The sequence below is a fragment of the Artibeus jamaicensis genome, unplaced genomic scaffold (assembly GCF_021234435.1).
Source record: "Artibeus jamaicensis isolate MK-2021 breed Jamaican fruit bat unplaced genomic scaffold, CSHL_Jam_final contig_384, whole genome shotgun sequence".
NCBI lineage: Eukaryota > Metazoa > Chordata > Mammalia > Chiroptera > Phyllostomidae > Artibeus > Artibeus jamaicensis.
The window spans coordinates 17,675,294-17,702,921 of record NW_026521810.1 but is presented as its reverse complement, the minus strand read 5'-3'; the positions used below and the strand labels follow the sequence as shown (position 1 = coordinate 17,702,921).

General features: G+C 36.3%; 2 pseudogenes; one reads left to right on the top strand and one right to left on the bottom strand.

The window, feature by feature from the left end:
• The window catches only part of LOC119053302 (THO complex subunit 1-like), a 92,135-nt pseudogene that overhangs the window by 3,884 nt on the left and 60,623 nt on the right, over nucleotides 1-27,628 (top strand).
• LOC119053318 (keratin, type I cytoskeletal 18-like) lies at nucleotides 15,380-16,664 on the bottom strand (annotated as a pseudogene).

The window sequence follows — 27,628 nt, the reverse complement described above, 5'->3', positions numbered from 1 at the left end:
GCCTCCTGGAACAGACCCACAAGCAGAAACTGTCAGGGGAGCTACTGCTGTCACTGCGATTCGTGAATGGCTGTTGGAGGCTCACTGTGGATGAGTCTGGAAATTAAAAACCTCATGGAGATCCAGTTACAAGCATACCCCAACAATATTGTGAGATTTACTTCCAGGGGCTCAACCATGTCCCCACTGTACACATCAGAAAAAAATTCCTCATACTTCCAACAGGAGAAAAATGAAAAGAAACTATTTTGAAATATACCAGAGCATTGTGTCCTTGACAAGCCCTGCCCTCAGGAAAAACTAATTAACCAGAGTTTAACCAACTGAAGTATTGTCAGAGCCTAACTGACAATACCCAATTGGGGAAGGGAAATACCCAACTCCACCCAACTCTAGCCCTCCTGACCCACCTAAGGGGGAGAAAAAAAGAGAGAAACTCTTGTCTTTTTCTCAAAGGAATTGAAAATTTATGTCTACACAAAGACTTGCTCTTGGATGTTTATAGCAGCTTCATTTATAATTGCCCAAATTTTCATGCAACCAAGATGTTCTTTAGTAGATGAATGAATAAGTATAATATATCCAGAAAAATGTAATATTCAGCACTAAAAAGAAATAAGGTATCAGGCCACCAGAAGACATGGGTAACCTTAAATTCATATTATCAAGTGAAAGAGGCACATCTGAAGAGACTGCGTACATATTATATGGTTCCAACCACATTTAACCCTTGAGCAACATGGGGTTGAACTGTAGGCCACTTGTTTGTGGATTTTTTTTTCAATAAATATACAATCAGCCCATAGTAGCCCCAGTTGGGGAGGAATAAATAAGCAGAGACAGATGAATTTTATGGCTGTGAAAATACTCGGTAAGATATCATAATGATAAATAGATGTTGTTATGCATTTAGCCAGACCTACAGAATGTACAGCATTAAGAGTGAAATATAATATATACTATGGGCTTTGAATGCTCATGATATGTCAATGTAGTTTCATTTGCTTGTAATAAATGTACTACTGTGTTGGTAGATGTTATAATGGGAAATGCTATGCAAGTGAGGGGATGGGGGGACATTTGCGAATTCTCTGTTCATTCCTCTCAGCTTCTCTGTGAACCTAAATCTTAAGAAAATAAAGTTCTAATTAAAATATTTTTGAAACTTGGAGTAAGAAGGAGTCATCCTTAATCTGATAAAGGATTATCATGATAAATTTATAGCATCATAATTAATACTGAAATATTAATTGATTACCTTAGCATCAGTAAAAGATAAAGATGCTATCTACTATTAATTTTATATAACTTTCTAGTAGTTGTAACCAATCAAATAAGGCAAAAATAAATAAATTTAAATATATTAATTAATTCCATCCCCAAATAAGGTTGTTTAATAATGAATAAAATAATTATTAAGAAATAATATAATTCTAGGCCTGGCTGGTATGGCTCAGTGGATTGAGTGCTGGCCTGTGAACCAAAAGGTCCCTGGTTTGATTCCCAGTCAAATCACATACCTGGATTTTGGGCCAGGTCCCCAGTGGGAGTCTCACTAGAGGCAACCAACATTGATGTTTTTCTTCCTCTCATTCTTCCTTCTTTCACCTCTCTGGAAATAACTAAAATTTTTTAAAATAAAAAATTATATAATTCTATATGTAGAGAATAGAAAAAAACCTACAAAATGAATAAAGTCACTAAGTGCAAAATTAATAGGTAAAAATCAAGTATATTTTAATGTTCTGGCAATAGAAAAATAGAATTAAACTAAAATTTTAAATATAGTACTTTTATTTTTTAGTAGCTTTTATTATAGGCTTTATTAAAATGTGGGTGACAAAAATCTATCAACCTGGTTGGTGCATGATGTTAATGAATAAAAAAAATCTGTGTTGTCATTCAGTCATTTAGATTGTCTCCCCAATAATGCCAAAGTTACAAGTTTGATACCCAGTTAGGATACATATAAGAATCAACCAATGAATGCATAAATAAATGGAATAACAAATCAGTGCTTCTCTCTCTCTTCTTCTCTCCCCTTTTCTCTTTCTCTAAAATCAGTAAAACATCTTTTAAAAATCTGTACTGAAAGTCATTAAAGAATACTTGCATAAAATAAGAAATGTATTTGATGGTCATAGATTTAAGGATTCAAACTGATGCGGAGGTTTAATACAATTCAAATAATAATTGCAGCACAAAGTTTATTTAAACATTCTATTTGACATTAAAATTCATACATATGAGTATATGCAAAGCTCCTTGAATAACCACTATTAAGGAAAAAAGGGGGAAATTATTGTACCAGGATATAATAATACCACATATAATATTAGTTTACAGGTAAAAAAAAAACCTAATACAACATGAGGACCCCAGAAACAAGCTCATGCTTTATTCATATTTGACATGTGGCAGGGACCATTGCACACTGCAGGTTTATGAAAGAAGGCTAAATCATATATTAAATGGTCATGGGAAAATTGAACATCTATATACATTGCAAGTGAAATAAAGCTAGGAAGTGCAAAAATACATAGAAAATATAACTTATTAGTATTAAAATTATATAAATTACTCCTACACATTATCATGAGTAGGTATATAACACTCACAAATGGATAAAATAGATAACATAAACTACTCAAAAGGAAAAATTCTATAGCCAATATACATGAAAATGTTTCAATCTCATTACAGTTGTGGAAGTTCTAATGTTGGGGGAAATTGATAGCTATTTTAAAATATAGCACAGCAATTAGGGGACTGTTTTTACAGCCCAGGTGTTTAACAGCCCAGTGATTTGCCTTGTTTCTTCTAGCTTATCGACTACATACCAGAGATAGTGAAACGCTCTGCTTTCTGCTTCTGCAAATTGTCTCCTGCTTTGGTCTGAAGGACAGGCCTCCCCCTTTCTATCCCCCCCACTCTATAAAATAACTGCTTTCCCTTTGTTCAAGGCCCAGAATTTGGAAACTGACTCCTCTGGGTCCATGCATAAAATAAACTTCCACTCCATACACCTTAAAGCGGCTGAGTTGTTTTCTGTAACACTAATTATATCAATGTGTTCCTTTTCTCTCATTCCACTATCCCTCTTTTCCTCCCTCTCTGCTTCTCTTTCTGAATGATTTAATATAAATCATTAGGTAAGTCTAAGTGAGGTAGGCATCTGTGTGTATTGGGAATGGGAGTAGGGTAGAAGGCTATCTTCCTCAAAGTGTCTAGGTCTGAATGTGACAAAGAAAGGTACGTGCAAGGAGTTGGAAGTGGCAGCTTGGGGTAGGTGAATGATTCTATGTGGGGCAGAAGGACATCCATCTGGTAATGACAGCAGCAGCAGCAGGTTAGCAAAGGGTGTCTAAGAGCAAGAGAGTAGAAAGGAATATCTGTGTGGGTGACAACAGTGGGCAACCCTGTGCGTCTTGTCAGATCCTGAACAAAGAGAGATCATGTTCCTTCCTTCCAAGGTAGGAAGACGTGGTAGAAGTGATAGGCAGTTGACTACTTACAGGAAGAGGTAACCAATAGGTAAGTATTTGGAGGAAGATGGAAGCCAAGTGGTTCATTGTCAGAGAAAAGAGCCGCACATGTGGAAAAGAGAAAAGTAGAATGAACTCTGGTTTTGAATTGAAATTATATCAGAGTTTTTTCATAATTTTTAATATACAAAGGTATATAAATAAATATAGATATGTGTGTCCATTCTCTAAATTTTTTAAACTAAAATTAAGAGTAACAACACTCAGATGAAGATGTACATCACCAGCTTAAAGAGTCTGGGAGATTTTGTTTGTTAGAAAATAAAAAAGTGCCCTAAGAATGATGGGGACATGACAAACAGACACAAGAACTAGCTTAAGGGGGCACTTACTCAAAAAAACGTGAAGCAATACTAATGGGTTATGTTTTGAATAAAATTGAAATGATTAATACATACCAATAGATATTTGATGATGACAAATAGAAAAATGCCAGAAGTTTTTCTCTTTAATAAAGTGCTAAATAGTAAATCAAGAAGAAATATCAGAATTAGAAAGTCACAATTTATTGACAATTATAGTAAAAAATTAATTCAACCAAAAAACCTCAATGAAGGTAAAAATTACTGGGTGAAAGTTTATGAAGAATAGGAATTTTCTTAGTCTCAAAGTACCTCCCAACACTTTGCATTTCAGTTAAAAAGGTGAAAGAAGAGTAATTTTACAGTTGAGAACCTGGGGAATACCATTTGTGTAAGATCAGTAAAGTTAACATCACTAGGTAGTGGGCAAATCAAAATTGCATAGCATCCAATAGGATGCAAGGAGAAGAGCATAACAACACTTCTGGAATATTCTTGCCAAAACTGTATTATCTGAATCTAAACATGAAAAAAAAATCAAACAAAGTCAAACTGAGAAACATTCTACAAAATAACTTACCTGCCATCTTCAAAAGTGTCAATAACCAAGTCACATAAAGATTGAAAACTGTTCCAAATTGAGGGAGGCTAAATAAGCACAACAGTGAAATGTAACTTTTTAATTCTGCATTGGGTCTCTTTCTTATAAAGAATATTATTTGGACAATTGGTAAAGTCTGTATATAGTATGAAGATTACCTGCCTGTACATGTCAATGTTAATTTCATTTGGATCATTGTATACTGGTTATGTAAGATAGTATTCTTGGTTATAGAAAATATTAAATGACTTGGAGATGGTGGTCATTAGGTTAACAATATATGCTTGAATAGTTCAAAGCAGAAAAGATGTTTTACTAGTCTCCCAACTTTTCTGGGTGTTCGAAAACATTCTAAATAAAAATGAAGTCTGAGACAATGCCAAAAATATATAATATGTACCTGTCAAACCGGCAATGATTAAAAAGTATAATCATGTCAAATTAATGATAGCAGTAGGAAGTCTCATATACTGATGGTGGATATATACATTGTTTAAATCATAAGTATGGTCTCAGATGGGCATGAGACAAATTGGGATGATTGCTTAGTAAGTTACATAATGTCTAATCACTAGGGTGTATACCTGAAACTAATATAATATTGTATTTCAACTTTAATTAAAATTTTAATGTAAAAATTAAAAAGTTATATTAGAAAATAAATTGGAATTACATAATAAATTTGAAAATAGGTAAACTCTATTATCCAGCTGTGGAAAACAAGATTCTTCAGGCTCCTCACAACCTGGTATTACTCCCATGATTATGTTAAATTGCATGGAAAAAAGAATTTTACAGATATGTTTGAAGTTATCAATTTGTTGTTCTTAAGAAAGGGAAATCATCTACGTGAGATATATGAAATCACATGAGTGATGTAAAACAGTTTTCTAGAGCTGGTAGTGGAATAAGAAGTCAGAGAAGCCAGGAGAAGGATAAGAATTTGACAAAGGGGCTAAGCTTCGATGATGAAATAGAGAAAGACTAGCAAGAAACTGTATGTACTGATTCCAGGATCTGAGAGGCTCCTGGCTTACAGCCCTCCAGGACCCTTAGGCACCTTAGTCCTACAACCAAAAGCAATTGATTTTGGCCAATAACCTGAAAAAATATTAAAAGTGGATTCATCTTCAGAGTTTCTAGGTAAGAATCCTAGCGAACATCTTGGTTACGGCTCTGTGAGACCCTGAGCAGAGAACTCTAACTTGGCTGAGTATACCCAGGCTTCTGGCCTAAAGAACAGCAGGGTACTAAATTTGGGTTGATTTAAGTTGTCAAGTTTGTAATATGCATTCAAAGTATAATGATAACAATTAGTCATATGTGTACGTTGTTCTTTTTGGTGATATAAGTTTAAAATGAGGAGATTAAAACTCTTTTTTTGGCAAACACATTTTACTCAATCAGACTTAAAAATTAGTGTTCTCTATTATTAAATTGATTACAGATATTCATTTGTAAAATTAATTCTTAGTTCATGAGCCATACAAAAACAGACAGTAGGCTAGATTTGACCTCTGAGCTATTGTTTGTCAACATATGTGATAGAATTCCCACACTTTCATCAAAACAATTACTATTATACATGTCTAACTACTTCAGTTTTCCCCTAAATGATGGTTGGAAGACAAAAGTAACCACCTGGGGTGAACCTGGAAGGAGTCAGGAGGAAGGACTTGTGCTTTAGGAGGGAGAGGAGTGGGAACATGTAAGGCATAATGCTTCCTGTGCTGATGGTGCTTCCCCTTGTGGGAGATGCCCTCCATGGTGATCCTTCTTCATTGACATCTATAGGAACTATCAATTGACACCAAACTCCATCACAGAAAATAAATTTTCCAAAAGGGGTAAGAAGAAAGACCACAAAACACCACTCTCACATAAAAAAGGAGCCAAATCACTTGTTCCATAGACTTCTTCTTACTGCTTCCTTTCCCCTTAAAATAATTAGTCAAGTTAAATTGTACTATTTGTAAGGACATTAATATAAGAAAATGTCAGAATTGGCCATAGATTTTATCAATATCTGAGATTATGGTATTTTTAAAAATAAATATGAGATTTCTTCAGCAGAAAACACACTACTCCAAGTATTGTAACATTGCATTTAAATCTGTGGCACTTCAGCATTTGTAATATGTTTTTCCAGAGTAAGGTACCCCAAATTAAAAATTCCAAAATGTAGTGATACAATTTGATCCAGTGCTATATACAGTAAGGCAGTAGTTATTGCTCTACAGAGATGAAAGAATTTTGTTATTGTTTTCAGGAGTAGAAAATTAACAAAATAATATATAGCACAAATATAATATGAGCTCAAGGAAATACCAATACATTGTTGTAAATCATTATGTGAGACAGAAAGCAAAGAAGAGCCATAAAATCTCCCCTAGATTCCTTCATTTTGGTGCAGTCTGGTTTGCTCTGAAGCATGTCTAATGTAGTGTGAAAATGGGTTTACTAGATAGATAATGCATCATTGATTACCTGTAAAAGAGGAGAAAACTCCTGGGGAATCACTTCAGTGTCATTTGGGAAAACCCTTATGATGCTCAGTACCAGTTTAACTAAAGAGGTTAAACAGAAACCTTTACCTACTGGCAGTTCTCTGTGTTTAGGATTTCTCAGACTTTGGTGACCCTTTCAGACAAAGATGCCAATCATTCCATTAGATGTTGACAGCGATGCAAATTACACTGATAGCTGATCACAGAGTGGGAGACATCAGTTGCCATGTCTTCTGTCTGTCTTGGCTGAAGGCAGCTAAATGTCATTTATAAAGCTCATGTCAATTTCTAGAGGGTCTGAAGAAGACACCTGTAACCACTGCCCTTACAAGCACCTTATTCACACGTGGCCCACTACTTAAAAAGAAAAACAGAGCAAACAAACAAACAAACAAAAAACAAAAAGAGAGAGAAAGAAATGTGACTAGCTCTTGAAACAACAATATAGTAACATGTGGTGATGCAGGAAGCAGGTATAATGTGTTGAGAGTGGAAAATAAGGTAAGTAAAAATTAATCAGAAATGTGCTAAAAAATCCCTTAACAACTGAAACCTAAAAAATTTTGCTTAGCAAAGCAAGATGTTTCATGGAGCTTACATGTTTCATTTTTGTAAATGCTCTCTAAATCCTTACTGTTTTCAGATACTATATTAAAAACCAATCCTAGGTAGCTAGAGCCAAGAAGGAATTTAGAAATCAACTGGACCAGAATTCCCCTGGCCTCTGAGAAATGAATGTCCATGGCACCCTCCTGTCACATGTCAAACAAAACCTTTCTCCCATTTTACACTTTGGGAAACTAAACACAGAGGAATTTGATGACAGTAGAACTATTACAGCCTAGTTTCTAAAATTTCAATCCTTCGAATTGGACTCATTCAAATCCTGGTTTCATCATTTTCCCACTGGAAGATCTAGAAAATTTTATTTTACTTCCATGACCTATTTGATTTTTTATTAAAAAAAAAAGAAAAGCAGCAAAGTGTGATTGTAAATACTTCTATTTGTATCCTCAGTTAATATTAAGTATCCTCAACATTCCTAATTTTTTCAAATTTATTTTACTGCTTATAATACTAATAGGGAAGTTAGTAGTTAATGATTCTGTACTTCAAGGACTTTCTGCTATTGCTCCTTCTAGTCTACTCTTCATTTCTCCCAAGAATCACAAAATTCTGAAAAAATCACTGAAATTGAAGTTCAAAGTCTAGTTTCCAGATCAATCGTATGTCATTTTTGTGGCTTAGGCACCAAATTTATTTTTCTGAGCTTTGATTTTCCCATTCATAATATTAGTGACAATAAGACAACCTATATTTTCCAATGAGTTTTTCTAAGAATTAAATATTGGCAAAATATAAAGTACTACACAATTTAAGAATGTACAAGTTCTTAAGAGAAAATTTGTGGTTAGAACAAAAATTTACTTACAGTTTATACTCTAACATTTTCATATAGTTATGCAATGATTGTACCTTGTAGGGCTTCTTCTCACTCAATGTTAGCATCTATCTCGATTTTCCACAATTTCAAGTTTTACCTCTCTCCATCTCTCTCTTTCTCTCATCTATTTGTGTCGATATCATCTAACTCTTGTTGCTTAGAGTTGGTCAATTACTTTCCCCAATATAGATATACATTTTCTGTATCAAGTCTTAAGTCCTATCTGGTGTGTTTTGCTTTTTTGTTGTTTGTTTTACTCAAACCTGATGAATATGATGTTTCCTTCACTCAAGGTCCTCTTAGCTGCCTTGTCAGTTAATCTGAGACAACAAGTAAATACTGAGGGCTAACCCTTTTTTGGTCATCTGGTTATCAGAACACAGGAAGCAAAAACCACAAAATCAGAGTGTATTGATATTGTCCTGGGAGGTGATGCTAGATAGCTGGAGGCCAACATTAGGTGTCATAAATTTTAGGAATGATATTAAAAAGTAGTTGAGACATCATCAAGATGATGACACAAATTGTTCTCAATTCAGTTTCCTTCACAGGAAGACCAATTAGCAACTATCCATAGGGAAAAAAAGCATTATGAAAATCCCAGTAACCAGGAGTAAGGCTGAAGCAAACCGCTGGGCCATAGAGATCATAGAGACCACATGAGAAGGATAAGAGGGGTGGTTACTCTCTGACTACATTACCCCTCCCCTACACCAGCACAGTGCCACACTGAGAAGGCACCCTTGGGCCCATAGGTTTTCCAGTGGGTGAAAAAGAAGCCCATAATGAACCTCTACCTCACCTAGAAATGTAGAGTGCTTTCCAAAAGGCCCACTCAAGTCCTCCTCACAGAGATCGTTGGAGAAATCTGTGGCCTTGACAACTGAGAATCAAATAGAGACTAAGAAGGCAGGTAGGGCATACGAGAACTAGCTCTCAGGTCTTGGGAGACCTCATTCCTCATCTCAACTATAATGCCTAAGTTGAAATCCTTGCCAGCATCTCTGCCCATCTAGAGTTGAATTTGTGGTCCTATTGACTGGGGAGCTCAGAGGGTAGCTTGGCCCATTCCACATCATGAACCATCATGTTTTACCAAGCATGAAGCTTATTCTATGGCTCCAATGACTCAGAAAAATAAAATTGAACCCCCATAAACTGCTGGATATAGCCTCTAGTCCTGCCCAACCAGGAAGCCTAAACATAGAACCAAGGAGCTATCTGGCTCATCTTTCAACCTTGCTTGCAGTGGAGTTTTGCTCCCAGCCAGGAGTTTTGCTCATCTTATAGCTGAGCTGGTAATCCTCTTTGGCCAAGGGGTTTGGTGGGTAGTGCTGCCTTATTCAGGTCCCCTGCTAGCAAGCCACACCAGCCATGAACATGTTCTATAGCTCTGTCTGGGAAGAAAATATGAAGCTTCGCCCAACTGCTTAGTATTGCTTATGGTTCACCAACCAAAAAGCCTTACCAGAAAAACCAGATCACCCTGGATCCCATCCTTTATAACCCTGCTTGGAAAGGGATTCAAACCAACAGTTTTGCCTAACTGGTATAGCCTCTGACCCACCATAACCAGGGAGCCTTAACAATGACACTAAGAAGCCCCAGAATATAGCCACCAGTCTTGTCCAGCTATGGAACCCATCCTACAACACTGTCAACAGCAAAGCTCAGCCTACAACTTTACCTGCACTGTCAACAGCAAAGCTCAGCCTACAACTTTACCTGATTGCTAAACGTAGACTGCAGCCTCCCCCACACAGGGAGTCCAATCAATAATTCAGTGTAATCATAAAGAATAGCCTGCAGTCTCACCTAACAAGGGAGCCTAGACAGGGAGCCCCACTCAACCAAAGAGTATAATCTATAGACCCGCCAAACTGTGTGATACAGCTGCAGGCTCATCCTAACCAAAGAGCCAGACCAGCAGCCTTGCCCAACAGTGGAGCCAGCAACTACCTTAACAGTGAAGCTCAACCTGCAACCTGCCCGACTCTGGGACACTCTCTGTGTCCCTGCCTTATCAAAGGGCAACAGCAGCAGTATATACGGACTTAAGAGCATACAGAACATTTTCTTGGCTAGATCATATATAGAGCCACAAAATATTTTTTTGCATATTCAAGCACAATGAAATGAAATAAAAATCAGTAACAGAAAGAAAGCTGAAAAATTCATAAATATATGTAATTAAACAACCAATGAAACAAGTTAAATAACAAAATAAATTAAAATGGAAATTTTAAAAATATCTTGAGAAAAATAAAGATGGAAAAACAAAATACAAAAGTTATAGAATGCATCAAAAGTAATCCTAACAGGGAAGTTTATAGTAATAAATACATATACAAGGAATAAAAGGACCTCAAATTAACAACCTGGCTTTATACCTCAAAAGACTAAAATAAAAACAAACTAAGCTCAAATTTAGGAACAGAAATAAAGTGATAAAGCTTATAGCCCAATTAAATAAAATGGAGACTAGGAAAAAATTGGCAGAGATTAACAAAACCAAGAATTTGTTCTTCGAAAAGATAAGCAAATTAATACAATTTTAGCAAGACTAAGCAGGAAAAGAAGAAAGAGATGACCCAAATAAAAATTTTGTGTGAGAAAAGAGACATATCTGATACCAAAGGAATACAAAGGACCATAAGAGGCTATTAGAATAATTACAAGCTATCAAATAGGACAACCTAGAAGAAATGGAGAAATTCCTAAAAATATATGACTTACTAAGAATCATGATGAAATATAAAATCTAACCAAAATATTAATAATAAAGAGATTAAATGTGTAATGCCCCCCTCCAATCCCTGATTGGTGTAGTTCAATAGATTGAGCATAGGTTTGCAAATCAAAGGGTTGCTTTGATTCCAAGTCAGGGCACATGCTTGGGCTGTGGGCCAGGTCCCCAGTGGGGATCACATGAGAGGCAACCACGCATTGATGTTTCTCTCTCTGTCTCCTTTCCTTCCCCTCTCTCTAAGAGTAAATAAATAAAATCTTTAAAAAACCCTCTCCCAAAGTAAGAACCTAGTACCATATTGTTTTACAGGTGAATTCTACCAAACAGTTAAATAAGAATTAACAGCAATCATTATCAAACTTTTACAGAAAAATTGAAGAGAAGACTCTTAATTCAATTTACAAGACCATCATCACCCTGATACCAAGGCCAAATACAGACATGCCAAGGAAAGCCAACTAGAGGTCTACATTCCTGATGAATATAGATATAAAATACTAGCCAACTGAATTCAACAGCATACATTAGGGATCACACAAAATGGCCAAGTGGGATTTACCACTGTGATTCAAGGATTGTTCAATTTATACATTTATAGAATAAAAATTTAAAAAAATGATAACTTCAGTGGATGCAAAACAGTGTATGGAAAATTCAACATCCATTCATGGTAAAATCTTTAATGACTTGTGTATAGAGGGTCATACCTCAAAATAATAAAGGTGATTCATAAAAAGCACAGAGTATCATATTCAATAGTGAGTGTCTGAAACTTTTTCTCTTAGATCAGGAGCCAATCAAACGTGCCCAATGTGACAACTCCTATTCTCCATATAATTGGAAGTCCTAGCTAGAGTAATTACACAAGGTTAATAATTATAAGGTGTTTAAATTAGAAAGGAATAATTAAAATTGTCTCTATTTGCAGAAGACATAATCTTGTATGGAAAATCCTGATGACTCAACCAAAAGTGTTAGAACTAAGTTATTCAGTAAAGTTGTATTATACAAAATTAATATGCAAAATAAGTTATGTTTCTATAAAATAATAACAAACTACCAGAAAGAGAAATCATAAATAAATATTGAATTTTATTAAAAGCAATTTTATGAATTCCTTCAAGTATTTTTTCTTTTTTCTTTTTTCATTGTTGTTCAAGTATAGTTGTCTCCATTCCCCCCCACCACTCCCTCCACCTCGGCCATCCCCACCTCCGACCCTCAATCCTATTCTCCTACAAAGGGAACTACCCCTTTAGGTCCTTTTTGTAATGTTTTTTAATAATGATCAAATAATTGAGTGCTTTTCAAAGTAAACCAACCATAAAGTTTGAAGTAAATAGAATTTTGTCATAACGTATATCCTTTTGAAATATTATGTTACTTTTAAAAATAATGATTGCATATGTATTTACAGAAGCAATCGATATATAAGTTTAATTTCTCAGAATCACATTGGTTTTGGAAACATGAAATTTCATGTCTCATTAGGAAACTGAACATTTCCCTTTTTCCCTATTAAAAAGTTGGTATAAAAATATATTCCTTAAATATTTGGCAGAATTCACTGATTTATGTGTACCTAAAGTGCTCTGTGTAAAAAAATTAATTATAAATTTAATTACTTTAATTCTACACATATAAATGTTTAGAATTTCTATTTTTTCTTGTGTTAGTTTTCTTCAGTTGTGCTTTTTCTAAGTTTACAAATTTATTACATCTGAAAAGATTCAAAATATGAGACAATAACTAGTAGAACAGCAAAAATGTAGATACAAATCCACTATTATGGTTAGATAATTCAACATCCTTCTTTCAATAACTGGTAGATAAAGAAAGCAAAACATCGGTGAGAGTGTAGTTGAGTTGAACAAGATCAATCAACTTGATTTAATTGCTGCTTATGAAATACTGAATTCAGCAACGGCAAAATACAAATTCTCAAGCTTACTTAGAGCATTTACAAAGACCACATTCTAGGCCATAAAAATACTTTAGTAAATTTAAAAGAATAGAAATAATATAAAATATACCCTCAAACCATAATGAAATTAAACTAGCTATGATAACAGGAAGATAGCTGGAGATATGCAAAAATTTTAGAGATTACACAACACACTTCTAAATAACAAATAAGACAAAAAGAAACACCAACTAAAATTTAAAACAAAGTTTAAATGAAATGGATATAAAAATACAACTTATCAAATTTGGAGAATACAACAAATTCTGCACATAGAAGGAAATGAGTATCACTGAATGCATGTATTAAATTCATATTGCCCATTTTCTATAATGATTTCAAGAAAATAGAAGCAGAGATAACACTTCACAATTTATTCTGAGGCCAGAATTAACACATAAATCAGATAAAGACCATACAAGAAAGTAAAACTATGGATACTATCTCTGATGAACACAAATGGAAATACTTCCAACACAATGTTAGTTAGTCAAATCCAAAAATATATTTAAAAAGTGTCTATCACAGCCATGTGGGATTTATTTCATGGATGTAGTCTGTTTCAACTTGTGAACATCAATCAATGAATAGTCTACATTTAACAAACTAAAAAAAAACATGATTATACCAATTTGATACAGATTTGACGAACTCCAACACACTTCATGCTTAAAAACACTCAGTGAACTACAAATAGAGGGAACTTTCTCAACTTAATAAAGAACATCTAAAATATGTACATTTAATATAATAATTAATGGTAAGAAACTGAAGTCTTTTCCCCAGTTTGGGAACAGTTTGAATGGAGAATATATCCCCTCTCACCACTGCTAATTTCTTATAGAAATTTCTAACTAGTGTAATAAGTCAAGAAGGAGAAAAAATTATATATTTGTTAAGAATAAATAAAACTACCTTTGATGGCAAAAAACATGGTTATCTATGTAAAAAAATATAACAAAGAAAAAACCCTCCTGGAACTTACAATTGATTATAGCAAAGTTGCAGGATGCAAATTAATATTCAGATGTTAATTGCTTTTGTAGATGCCAGCAATAAACAATTGCAATGTAAAATAAAAATATTATACCATTTTAATAACACCAAAATTCCATCAAGAAATATTTCAGTATAAACCTAACAAAGCATATACAGGATATAATGCAGAAAACTGTGAAACTAAGGAAATAAATCAAAGATACTCTAGAAAAAATAGAGAGATTTTACATGTTCGTGGATTGGAAGGCTCAAAGTTGACACCATTTTTTCCCAACATGATCTATAGCTTCAACGTGACACTAATAAAGAATTCTAGTGAGGGGCACCCTTAGCTGAGGTGTTTCTGACAACGCTACTCTTCAGTTTACTCAAAGTGTGGTGGCAGTTTATGAAGTCTGCCAGAGAGGTTCTGAATGACAAAAATATCAAGCCATTGTTGAGTACTTTCAGACAGTTACCAAGCAATGAAAATGAGAAAAAAGTCCCCTTTACTAAGCTTCCAGAGGTGTTCTAGAAGAAGAAATTATAAGTCATTTATCATGTGAAAACTGTTTAGTTATTCTCTCTCTCTATTGGGGGTGTAACGGAAGGTGTTTGTACCATATCTACATCCTTGCATTGTTGGAAAATGCTCTGAATTTCTTCCTTTGGATCAGTGTGACAAAATATTTGCTTTTGTGGAAAAAATAATTGCTACTTGGAAATAAAATACATTCTATTCTACTGGAAAAAAATTTACCATGCATGTGCATTGATATCTTAAGATGATCAAAATCACAGAATACAGTCTTTTGTGGATGAATTCAACTCTTTTTGGTTAGGCTTTTCCCTTTATCTAAGTAATCAGGTTTTAACTTACAGAGTCAGTTTAATATGAAATATGTCCCTGTTTTTGATACAAATGAGCAGGAAAGCACTTGGGTCAGAAGTACACTGAAGATAGAGAAGAAGGGATGGATATAGAAGAAAGTGAAATAGGAGATGAGGAAGCACCAACAACTTGCTCCATTCTAATTAATTACAACCTATACTGAAAATTCTGGTCACTTCAGGATTACTTCAGGAATCCTGCAATGCATGAGAAGACGTCATGGAAAACTTTTCTCTAGTGTCCAGAAGAAGTTCTAGCTGTTTTCAAAAGGTATAAATTGGATGACACCCAGGCTTCAAGAAAAAAGATGGAAGAATTAAAAACTGGAGGAGAACATGTATATTTTGCAAATTTTTTTGACTCTGAACTTTTTATTGACCTCCTGCCCTGCCAAACCTTTAATGCCTCAAAACTCTGCTGTCATTGACCTCAGACTCTACTCTGCTGTCCACAGTCCTGTCAGTCCTGGTCTCTTGGATGGTTTGTAAGGAGGTGCTCTTGTCTAGGCCATCAACGAGACTGAAGTCCTCCCCTTCTTTCAGTAGGCTGTGGTAGGTGGCAATCTCAGCCTCCAGCTTGACCTTGATGTTCAGTAGGGCCTCATACTCCTGGGCCTGGCACTTCCCCTCTGCTTGAGTCTGGGACAACTCTGACTCCAGGATTCCATTGAGCTGCTCCATCTGCATGGTGTAGTGCATCTCCACCTCCCTCAGGCTGTTCTCCAAACTGACCTTAAGATTCCTCACTGAGTCCAGGTCAGTCTCCAATGACTGGACCATATGTCTCAGCTCCATTAGTGTCATCTCAGCAGCATCAATCTCAGCAGTTTGTGAGGTGACCAATGTGGTGCTTTCTTCAGTCTGGTGGAACCAATACTTGTCTAGTTCCTCTCTTCTTCCAAGCCAGTTCATCATACTGAGCCCAGAGGTCTGCCATGATTTGCTGAGGTCCTGAGATTTGGGGGCATTCAACTCCATGGTCAATCCAGAATTGGCAATCTGGTTTTGTAGACCACTTACTTCCTTCTCTTGGTACTTTGCTTCTTCATGAAAAGCAGCTTCTCCTTGAGAGCTTTGATCTTTGTCTCCAGCTGCAACCAAGTGATACTGGTGTCATCAGTGACCTTCTGGAACCCATTGATGTCGATCTCCACTGACTGGTGCATGGCCAACTCCATCTCATAACTGACTCTGAAGTTATCAGCAGCAAGGTGGGCATTGTCAATCTGCAGATCAATGTGGGCATTGTCCACAGAATTTGCAAAGATCTGATCCCTCGAGTCTTCAATAATCTTGAAATAATGCCACCAGTCTTTGACCTGGAGTCCTTTCTTCTCTAGGTTTTCCTAAATTTTGATTTCCAGTCTCCAATTATCAGCCTCCTAGCTTCTCACCTTCTCTAAATAGAAGGCCAGGCAGTCATCCAGGCACTGCATAGTCTCCTTCTCACTCTGGATGTCCCCTATGCCCACCAGATCCCGCCTCCTGCCATCCCTGCAGCCAGGGCCTGGGATCCCCAGCTGCCCTACACACTCATGGAGTGGAACACTGAGATCCAGGAGTCCAAGCCCCCTGCATAGACTCTAGCCACACTGCTGCCCAGTCTGACCTGATAACTGGGTGACTGCACAGAGCCCAGGGTCAGGTAGCTTGTGGAGAATCTGGAGCATGTGCTGAAGCTCATGTTGTTCAGGGAGGAAAGTGGGAAGCTGAGACTCAGTATGGAGCTGCTATATTTTGCAAAATTTATCAAGTGAAAAGTTGATGTATTTACAATTGTGTGACAGCAACTTTGTTATTATAGTATTTCATTTTATTTCAATATCTGGAGGGACAGGTTAAATTCAAAAGCTCAACCTATGTTTTAACTAAACAGCAACCACTCTGGATTACAGATACTACAAAATTAGTTTACCAGTTACTATCTAAAGATCCACCTGATGTAGACAGATTTTCAAAGATGATAGAACATATAGTAAACACTAAAGAAGCCTGGAACTCATGAAAAAATAAAGGCTTCCTAGGTTTTGTAAAAGAAAATAAAATCAGATACCAAGCCAATGAGAGTAGTACAGAATAGAATAGCACCAGAGGACTTCTAGGTAAAGAACACAACAGAAAGATTCTGGTGGAGAATGAGGAGTTAACAAGGCTATGGAATCTCTGTCTTGATAATATGGAAGCCTGTAAATCAGAGACAAGGAAACATCTGGCAACTTTGGAGGAATTCTTTGATGAAGCCATTGAACATGCAGACATTGAAAACATGATTGGAAATGAATATAAGGTTATGAACAATTCAGACTGTGGTTGGAGAGCCCTGAGACTATTATCAGAGAGAGACTATTACCTAATTTCTTCTAGTCAGTCAACCAGCAGCTTAAAAGTTTGCAGAATATTTTGAAAATATGGTAATAAAGCATGCCAAGGAATTACCACCCACCTCCTTCTGAAGAACTAAAAACAAGTGAGCTTGAAGATGAAGATAATGATGCTTTACTGAATGAAAATAAAGTTCTGATGTTTGGTGAGAGAAACCTGCAACAGGAACAAATTGAGATATTTATTAATACCAACAGATTGTGTGAACAATGGGAAATACTTGCTACCTACTCGGAAATGAACAAATTAGACAGATTGAGTGTGACAGCAGAGACACAGAAGATTTGCACTAGCAGCTACTTGCTGCCTGGCAAGATCAAGCATACATGAATGCCTGAGAATCTTATTACAATGTACTGAATAAATTTGGATGAGGTGACCTTGAAGAAAGTCTAACTAATGACAGGGGTACAAATAGTGAGCTTCTTATTTTTATTTATTAAAACCATAATCAGATTTTGTTGCCAAGCAGCTTTTGATAAGAGATACACTGGTTGTAATAAACAGTACGCATTTTTAGAACAGTAAAAAAATTCTAGCAAGCTGTTTTGTCAATATCAATATACTGATTCTCAAATACAGGGGTGGGCAAAAGTAGGTTTATGTTTGTAATACACATAAAAATAAAATAATCAATCAAGAATAATACAAGAATTAATTCTATGTTTTGTGTACTCACAACTGTAAACCCACCTTTTCTCACCCTTTATGTATAGCAAGAAAAGGACCAAGAATAGCCCACACAATACCAAAGAAGAAAATCACTGGCTGAGAACTGACACTATTTGACTTCAAGACTTCTTGGTGTCCCAGGAATCAAGGCAGAATGGAATTGATGAATAGACAGGCATATAAATCTGTGGACCAGAATAGAAAACAACATCTCTCCAAGTTAGCTCAAAATGTATCATAGACTTAAATATAAATATAAAACTATAGAACCTCTAGAATATAGGAGAAAATCTGTGTCACCTTATGTTTGGAGATAAGTTTAAAATGAAATGACAAAATAATTTATGAAATAAAAAATCAATGTCAAAATTTATTAAAACAAAGTTCATTCTTCAGAAGAAACAATTAAGACAATGAAAATATAAGCCATAACCTGGGAGAAAATATTGACAAAACACACACCTGATAAAATATTTTAATCTAAATATACACATACTTAAACCTCAATAATAACAAAACAAAAAAATTAAATGAATGGGTTAAAGTTCTGAAGAGGCACCTCTGCAAAGGAGCTGCAAGCACGGCAAGTAAGCTTATAAAAACGATTAACATCACTTGCCATTAGAGAAGTGCTAGTTAAAACAATGATATACCACTACACATTATAATATTCAAATACACAAATTGATCATTTTAACTGCTGGAAAGGATATGGTGTCTCATTGAACTCTCTCTTTTTTGGTGTTGGTAGAATTGTTAAGTGATACATACATTGCAGGCAATCATTTAGTAGTTTCTTTAAGAAAATAAAATCTGTCTTACCATATGATATATTAATCACAGTACTAGGTATTTTATCCAGTGTATACACACTCACGCACATACATATACATGTGTGTGACATATATATGTATTATATGCCATGTTGTATGATATACAATGTCCACAAAAATGTGAATGTTTATAACACCTTTATTGTTAAGTTCCAATTACTAGAAGTAACCCAAATGTACTTCAATGGTTAGTGGATGGTTCATCCTTTCATTGAACTATTTATTAGTCTATAATAACAATATCGTTTGCGTATCAGTAAGTAATAGAAGCCAGTCTTAAAAAGCTATACATTGTATGATTCAAGTATATGCCATTCTGAAAAGGCAAAACTATATATGAGGTTAACAAATCAGTGGTAGTCAGAAATTCAGCAGAGGTGAGAGTTGGCAGGTTAAATACTGAAACACAGAAACTTTATACGGTGATAAAACTTTACTGGATGATACCATAATTATAAATATAAGATATTAAACATTTGTCAAAACCTACAGAACTAGCAGCACAGAGTACCATTTGTATGTATACAAATTTAAAAAATTAAGAGATCTAAGGACCCTACAGTGTAATGCAGATATGACAGATGATTCTAAATATATTATAAATGTATGAGGAGGGGGGAGGAAGATGGTGATGGAGTAGGAAGGAACGTACTCCAGCTTTCGCACACGTGGGTGAAAAGCCTGGCTGAGCTACTGAGAAACAGTGTAATTAAGTAATAGATCCACAGCATTTATGAAGTTGGGAGAGCAGCACTTGTGACAGACGTTGAGATTCCCGTCAGCGGGGCAGCTTAGTGGTGCATAGGGGAGTCCAGTGGAGACAGGAGTGGCGCCCTCAGCTGGGCGGCCCTGGTGCTGGGCTGCCGCAGTGGGGCTGGGACCAGCGCAGGAGGCCTCCCTCTCAGGAGCGGGGGTACCAAGCGGCCCCGGTAGGTGACCAGTGCGGGTCAGCAGTTTTCTCCCCCCTCTCCCGTCTGGGCAACACAGGCAGAGGCCTGTGCAATTGAGTTTACACAGAGAGCAGAGAGCAACAAAAACAAAGGGCCGTGTTCATCTGTGGACTCTGTGGTTGCCAGCCTGGAAGAACTGAGAGGACACTGTGGTTGTCAGCCCTGGAGAAATGAGAGACACATTATTGCCACCAGTCTGGCTGGGGATTGGCCTGGGCTGAGAGGCAGGCTGTCTAGGGAGGCTTTTTTATTATTATTATATTTTTTTGAAAGTGGACTGAGGTGCTCTCCTGCGACGGCTTGGCTTGCTTACCACCCAGCCTGGCAGTGAGGAAGTATTGTGCCAGAGAGCAAGGGGACCAGGCAGCCTGGTGGGAGAGCGGGCGCCTACATCCCAGTCTGGTAGCCTGGCTGGCAACCACTGGCAACACAGCCTACAGAGAGGTCCCGCTGCAACCAGAAAAACCGGTTTGCACAGTTTAAAACCAACAAGGGAAGTTTTTTAATTTTGTTTTGTGGGGTTTTTTTTGTAATTTCATTTAGTTGGAATTTTATTATTGCTTTATCTTTCAATGCTTTGTCTTCCCATTGTTTGAGACCCTTCTTGTTAGCCTCAGCTTCTAAAATTGGTCTGTTCTGACTCCCTGGGTTTATGGTGTGAACTTCCATGGTAGAATACCTGTGAATTTCAGTGGTACAGGCTCCTGCAGGTATCTCGATGTTACACACACTTTTTTCCTGTTTTAGTCCTTCTTCCAAAACTTATCGCTTTTTCCTCCCTTCTCCTGCCTTTTCTGTGCTGTTTTCTTTTATTTGTTTGTTGCTGCATACTTGTATTATTATTTTTTTCATTATTCCCACTTATCTTATATTCTAATAGTATCTCTGTATTCCTCCTCCTCCTCCTGTATAGGCTTCTTAGTCTTGGCGGGTTATATTGTGCTATCTGACAGGTCTCCTCTGTTCTTTCCTCCACAATGTATTTCTAATTTTCTATACCTTACGCCTCTTGTTTTCCTTTAGCACACTACCTGAAGCTCTACATCCCCTATTCAGACAGATCTCATGGAGTCAGTCATATGATTGTTGCTCTAATACTATTGTAAATAATAGCTGTTCTATACAACTGTAAATACTTCACAACAAATCTCCCAGATCTTAGCCCACTTTATAAGTTTCTGAATTCTATTACTGGAGTAATTAACTCTATTTGCTCACACAATACACCTATCTACTATTCCTTACTCTCACCTTACCTCAAAATCTGACCGTCTGCAACCTCATTGCTTTCTAGTCCCAACTCAAAAGCCTTTCTTCCCCCAAAAGAAGTTTATCTTTTGTCCATCCTTTTGTAAAAGTGGCAAGTTGGGTTGAAGATTATGGCTAACATTATATATAGCCTAAAGATCATCTATTTCTTCCCTACCAGATGTGATTGTAACTATCATAATATACTCTTCTGCTGTCATAAACCATTTGCTCTCCCCCTCCAACTGATTACACACACGAAAAAAAGGAGTAGGTGGAAATGGAGAACATCGAGATACCTGCAAGAGCCTGTACCACTGAAATTCACAGGTATTCTACCATGGAAGTTCACACCATAAACCCAGGGAGTCAGAACAGACCAATTTTAGAAGCTGAGGCTAACAAGAAGGGTCTCAAACAATGGGAACACAAAGAAACAATCCCCAAATGAAAGAAAAGATGGAGCCCTCAGAAAGAATGTTAGATGAAATAGAGGCAAATCAACTATCAGATATTGAATTCAAAGCACTGGTTATCAGGAAGTTCAAAGAGCTCACAATGAGCTACCAGAAACTACAGGGGAGCTACAACGAACTCTCCACAAACTATACCAACAAGAAAAAGGAGATAGAAACTATCAGCAAGGGACAAGAAGAAATGAAGAATGCAATTTCTGAATTGAAGAACACAGTAGAAAGTTTCAAAAATAGAATCAATGAAGCAGAAGATAGGATCAGCGAGTTGGAGGACAAAGTAGAAATCATCTGGCAGAAAGAAAAAAGAAAAGAGGCTCAGAAAGAATGAAGAGGGATTAAGAGAAATGCAAGACAATATGAAACGTAATAACATCTGAATAATAGGAATACTAGAAGGAGAAGAATAAGAACAAGGGATAGAAAATGTATTTGAAAGAGTAATGAGAGAAAATTTCCCTAATTTGATGAGAGAAAAAGTCACACAAATCCAGGAAACACAGAGAGTCCCAATCAAGAGGAACTCAAGGAGGCCCACTTCAAGACACATCATCATTAAAATGGCAAAATCCCAAGACAAAGAGAGAATCTTAAAGGCAGCAAGGGAGAAAAAAGAAGTAACATACAAGGGAGCCCTGATAAGGTTAGCTACTGACTTCTCAATGCAAACACTCCAAGCAAGAAGAGAATGGCAAGAAATATTCCAAGTAATGAGAAACAGAGGCCTACAACCAAGGCTACTTTACCCAGCAAGACTCTCAATTAAGATAGAAGGCCAAATAAAGAGCTTCCAAGACAAACGAAGTCTAAAAGAATATGCTGCCACCAAGCCAGCTCTACAAGAAATACTAAAAGGACTGCTTTAAGGAAAGGAAGGAAAAGAGAGAGACAGAAACACAGGTACAAAAATGGCAATTAATAAGCACCTATCAATAATAACCTTAAACATAAATGGATTAAATGCTCCAATCAAAAGATATAGAATAGCTGAATGGATAAGAAAGCATGACCCACACATATGCTGCCTACAAGAGACCCACCTCAGGACAAAAGATCACCACAGACTGAAGGTCAAAGGGTGGAAACAAATTTTTCAAGCAAATGGACAAGAAAAAAAAGCTGGGGTAGCAATTCTCATATCAGACAAAATAGACTTCAAAAAAAGGGCCATAAAGAGAGACCCAGAAGGTCACTTCATAATACTCAAGGGAAGAATCCACCAAGAAGACATTAACATCGTAAATATATATGCACCCAACATAGGAGCACCAAAATATATAAAGAAAATCTTAGAGGAACTCAAGAAAGATATAGACAGCAACACAATTATAGTAGGGGATTTTTAACACCCCACTATCAAAATTGGACAGATCTTCCAAACAAAATATCAACAAAGACATTGCGGCATTAAACAACACCCTTGATAAAATGGACCTGATATATACAGAGCCCTTCACCCCAAATAAGCTAAATACACATTTTTTCAAATGCACATGGAACATTTTCAAAGATAGACCATATGATAGGACACAAAATGAGCCTCAAAAAATTCAAGAAAATTGAAATCATACTGTTATATCCACCAGATGTGAGACTAACTTTCGAAGACCTTTCAGAGTTTTGATCTAATTTTATTGGCCAAGCTTAACCTGCACAGGGGTGAACTCTTGGAGTGTCCTGAGACACGGTGCCCAGAGGGCTGCAGATGGGAGTTGCGCCGAGCACTTACAGCTAAGTCCTTATATAGGGGCGAGCAAGAAAGCGTTGAACAGAAGCAGACGTGGCAGTTAGCTGTTTGCTGAAAGAGACCGTGTGCGGGAACAGAAGGGGTTTCAAAATTCAAAGCTAAGCAGATTACAATCAGCCTGTTTTGCTGTGGTCAGGCTATGTTCTCAATTTCCCAGATCTCAACAATACCAAGCATTTTCTCTGACCACAAGGGATTGAAATTGGAAACCAACCCCAAAGGAAAAAACCCAAAACGCCCAGAGTCATGGAGACTGAATGGTATTCTATTAAACAATGAATGGGTCAAGAATGATATTAGGGAAGAAATAAAAAAGTTCCTGGAAACAAATGAAAATGAACTCACAACAACCCAAAACTTATGGGACACAGCGAAGGCAGTCCTCAGAGGGAAGTTTATAGCAATACAGGCCTACCTAAAGAAGATAGAACCATTTCAAACAAACAACCTAACCCTATGCCTGCAAGAACTCCAGGAACAACAGCAAAGACAGCCCAGAGCAAGTAGAAGGAAGGAAATAACCAAGATCAGAGCAGAACTAAATGACATAGAAACTAAAAGCACAGTTCTAAGGATCAATGAATCCAGGAGTTATTTTTTGAAAAGATAAACAAAATAGACAAGCCTTTAAGTAGGCTCATCAAGAAAAGAAGAGAGAGGACTCAAATAAACACAATCAGGAATGAAAGGGGAGAGATTACAACTGATACCACAGAAATAGAAAGGATTGTAAGAAATTACTATGAAGAACTGTATGCCAAGAAATTTGAGAACCTAGGGGAAATGGAAACATTTCTAGAAAAATATAATCTTCCAAAACTCAATGAAAAAGAAGCAGAAAGCCTGAACAAATCAATAGCAACAGATGAAATTGAAGCAGTAATTAAAAATCTCCCATCACACAAAAGCCCTGGACCAAATGAATTCACAGGAGAATTCTACAAAGTATTTAAGGAAGCGCTAACCCCTATTCTTCAGAGATTATTCCAAAAAATCCAAAAGGGAGGAAAACTCCCAAACTCTTTTTATGAAGCCAGCATCATCCTAATTCAAAAACCAAATAGAGACACAACAAAGAAAGAAAACTTCAGGCCAATATACCTGATGAACATAGATACTAAAATCCTCAATAAAATATTGGAAAATTTCATCCAACAATATATCCAAAAGATCATACACCATGACCAAGTGGGATTTATCACAAGGATGCAAGGATGGTTCAATATTCACAAATCAGTAAATGTAATACATCACACAAACAAAAGCAAAGACAAAAATCACATGATCATATCAATAGACATGGAAAAAGCTTTTGATAAGGTACAACACCAATTTATGATAAAAACAGTCAGCAAAATGGGAATAGAGGGAGCATTCCTCAGTATAATAAAGGCCATATATGAGAGACCTACAGCCAACATCATACTCAATGGGAAAAAATTAAAAGCTTTTCCACTAAGATCAGGAACAAGACAAGGATGTCCACTTTCACCACTTCTATTCAATATAGTATTGGAAGTTTTAGCCACAGCGATCAGGCAAGAAATAAAAGGCATCCACGCCGGAAAGAAGGAAACAAAATTGTCACTGTTTGCAGATGACATGATAGTGTACATGGAAAATCCTATAGACTCTACCCAAAAACTGCTCGAACTAATTAATGAATTTGGCAAAACAGCATGTTACAAAGTCAATATCCAGAAATCAAAGGCATTTTTGTATACTAACAATGAATCAGCAGAAGCAGAAATCAAGGAAAAAATCCCATTCCATATAGCAAAAACAAAAATAAAATATCTGAGAATAAACCTAACTAAGGAGGTAGAAAATGTGTATGCAGAAAACTACACAGCACTGAAGAAAGAAATCAGTGAAGACACAAACAAATGGAAACATATACCTTGTTCATGGATTGGAAGAATTAACATCATCAAAATGTCCATACTACCCAAAGCAATATACAGATTCAATGCAATACCTATGAAAGTACCAATGGCATATTTCACAGACATAGAACAAACACTTCAAAAATTTATATGGAACCATAAACGACCCCGAATAGCTGCTGCACTTTTGAGAAAGAAGAACAAAGTAGGAGGGATCACAATACCTGATATCAAACTGTATTACAAGGCCACTGTAATCAAAACACCCTGGTACTGGCATAAAAACAGGCACATAGACCAATGGAACAGAACAAAGAGTCCAGAAATCATCCCAATTCTCTACAGTCAATTAATATTCGACAAAGGGGGCAGTAACATAAAAGAGTAAAGATAGCCTCTTTAACAAATGGTGTTGGGAGAACTGGACAGCTACATGCAAAAAAATGAAACTTGAGCACAGACTTACACCATACACCAAAATAAATTCAAGGTGGACAAAAGACTTAAATATAAGCTGTGACACCATTAAAGCCCTAGAGGAGAACATAGGCAGGAAAATCTCAGTTATTTCACACAGCAACATTTTTACTGATATGTCCCCTAGAGCAAGGAATATAAAGTAAAGAATAAACAAATGGGATCTCATCAAAATAAAAAGCTTCTACATGGCTAAAGAAAACAGTATTAAATTAGCAAAACAACCAATTGTATGGGAAAATATATTTGCCAATGATACCACAGACAAAAATTTAATCTCCAAAATATACAAAGAAGTTATACGACTCCACTCTAAGAAGACAAATAACCCAATTAAAAGATGAGAAAAGGACTTGAACAGATAATTCTACAAGGGGGACATATAGAGGATCCAGAGACACATGAAAAGATGCTCAATATTGCTAGCCATCAGAGAGATGCAAATTAAAACCACAATGAGATACCACTTTACACCGGTCAGGATGGCTGTCATAAACAAAGCAATAAACAAATGATGGAGAGGTGGTAGGGAAAAGGGGACCCTAGTTCACTGTTGGTGGGATTGCAGACTGGTACAACCATTATGGAAAACAGTATGGAATTTTCTCAGAAAAATAAAAATCGACCTGCCTTTTGACCCAGCAATTCCACTGCTAGGATTATATCCTAAGAATCCTAAAACATCAATTTCACCACAATGAACCTATGTACCACAATGTTCATAGCAGCACAATTTACAATAGCCAAGAGTTGGAAGCAACTTAGGTGCCCATCAGTAAATGAATGGATCAAAAAATTGTGGTACATATACACAATGGAATTCTATGCAGCAGAGAGAAAGAAGGAGCTACTACCTTTTGCAACAACATGGATGGAACTGGAAAGCATTATGCTGAGTGAAATAGGCCAGGTGTTGAAAGACAAATACCATGTGATCTCACCTTTAACGGGAAGCTAAACAGCAAAATAAACAAGCAAGCAGAATAAAAACAAAAGAGACTGAAATAGAGAAGAGAGGGACAGTGACCAGAGGGGAGAGGGGAAGAAATTTAGGGGGAAAAAAGGGGAGGGATTTTGAGGAACAAGTATGAAGGACACAGGGACAAGAACTAAGAGGGGTGGAAATGGGAGGGAGGTGGGGAGCACAGGGCAGGTTGGGCTGGGATGGGAGAAAGAGACAGAAAACTGTACTTGAAAAATAATTAAATAAAATTTTTATAAATAAATAAATAAATGTATGAAATATCACTAAAGGGATAAAAATAAGGTGCTGACTTAATTAACTTTGGAAATGAGTGGGATCTAAAACTAAAAACAAATGGAAATGTACTTAAGCAAGGTAATCCAATTCACAAAATTATTTTGTATAAGGTATGGACTGACAATTCTGAAAGCATTGCATTTAATTCATGCATGGGGGATTGAAAATTAAGTACATGAATGTCAGATGTTGGAAGCCAGGATCCTCCCTGTTGGAATGGGAGTTGGAATAGGTCCGGGATAAGGCTAGAATGATTCATGTGGTGTTAAATTTGGAGAGATTAGTATAAACTCATGATTAGTTTCGTATAATAACACACAATTATATATAGAAATGTTTATATATTTGTGTTTACATGGGTTAATATTTACACATCATACATTTGCTTGATGTTTCACCTGAAGAAGTCTATAAACAACATTCCAATCATAATGAGCATCGGTAGCCTCTAGATCTTGATTTCTAATACTGCATCCTCCAATGAACGTAAAGCCTCCTTGGAAAATAGCTGATGCTAGTGTTAATGCAGGAAATACACAGGATCCATCTGAAGCATTTTGTAGTGCCAGAAAGGAGGGGAGTGCTGAAAAGGAAAACAGCCCCACATTGATAGGGGTATGTTAAAGGGACAGAAAAGCCAACTGAAAGTGCTCCCAATAGCCAAAGTTAAAAAAGTGTGAGAAACAAAATGAAATAGTATTGGGTTATAAATTAAAATA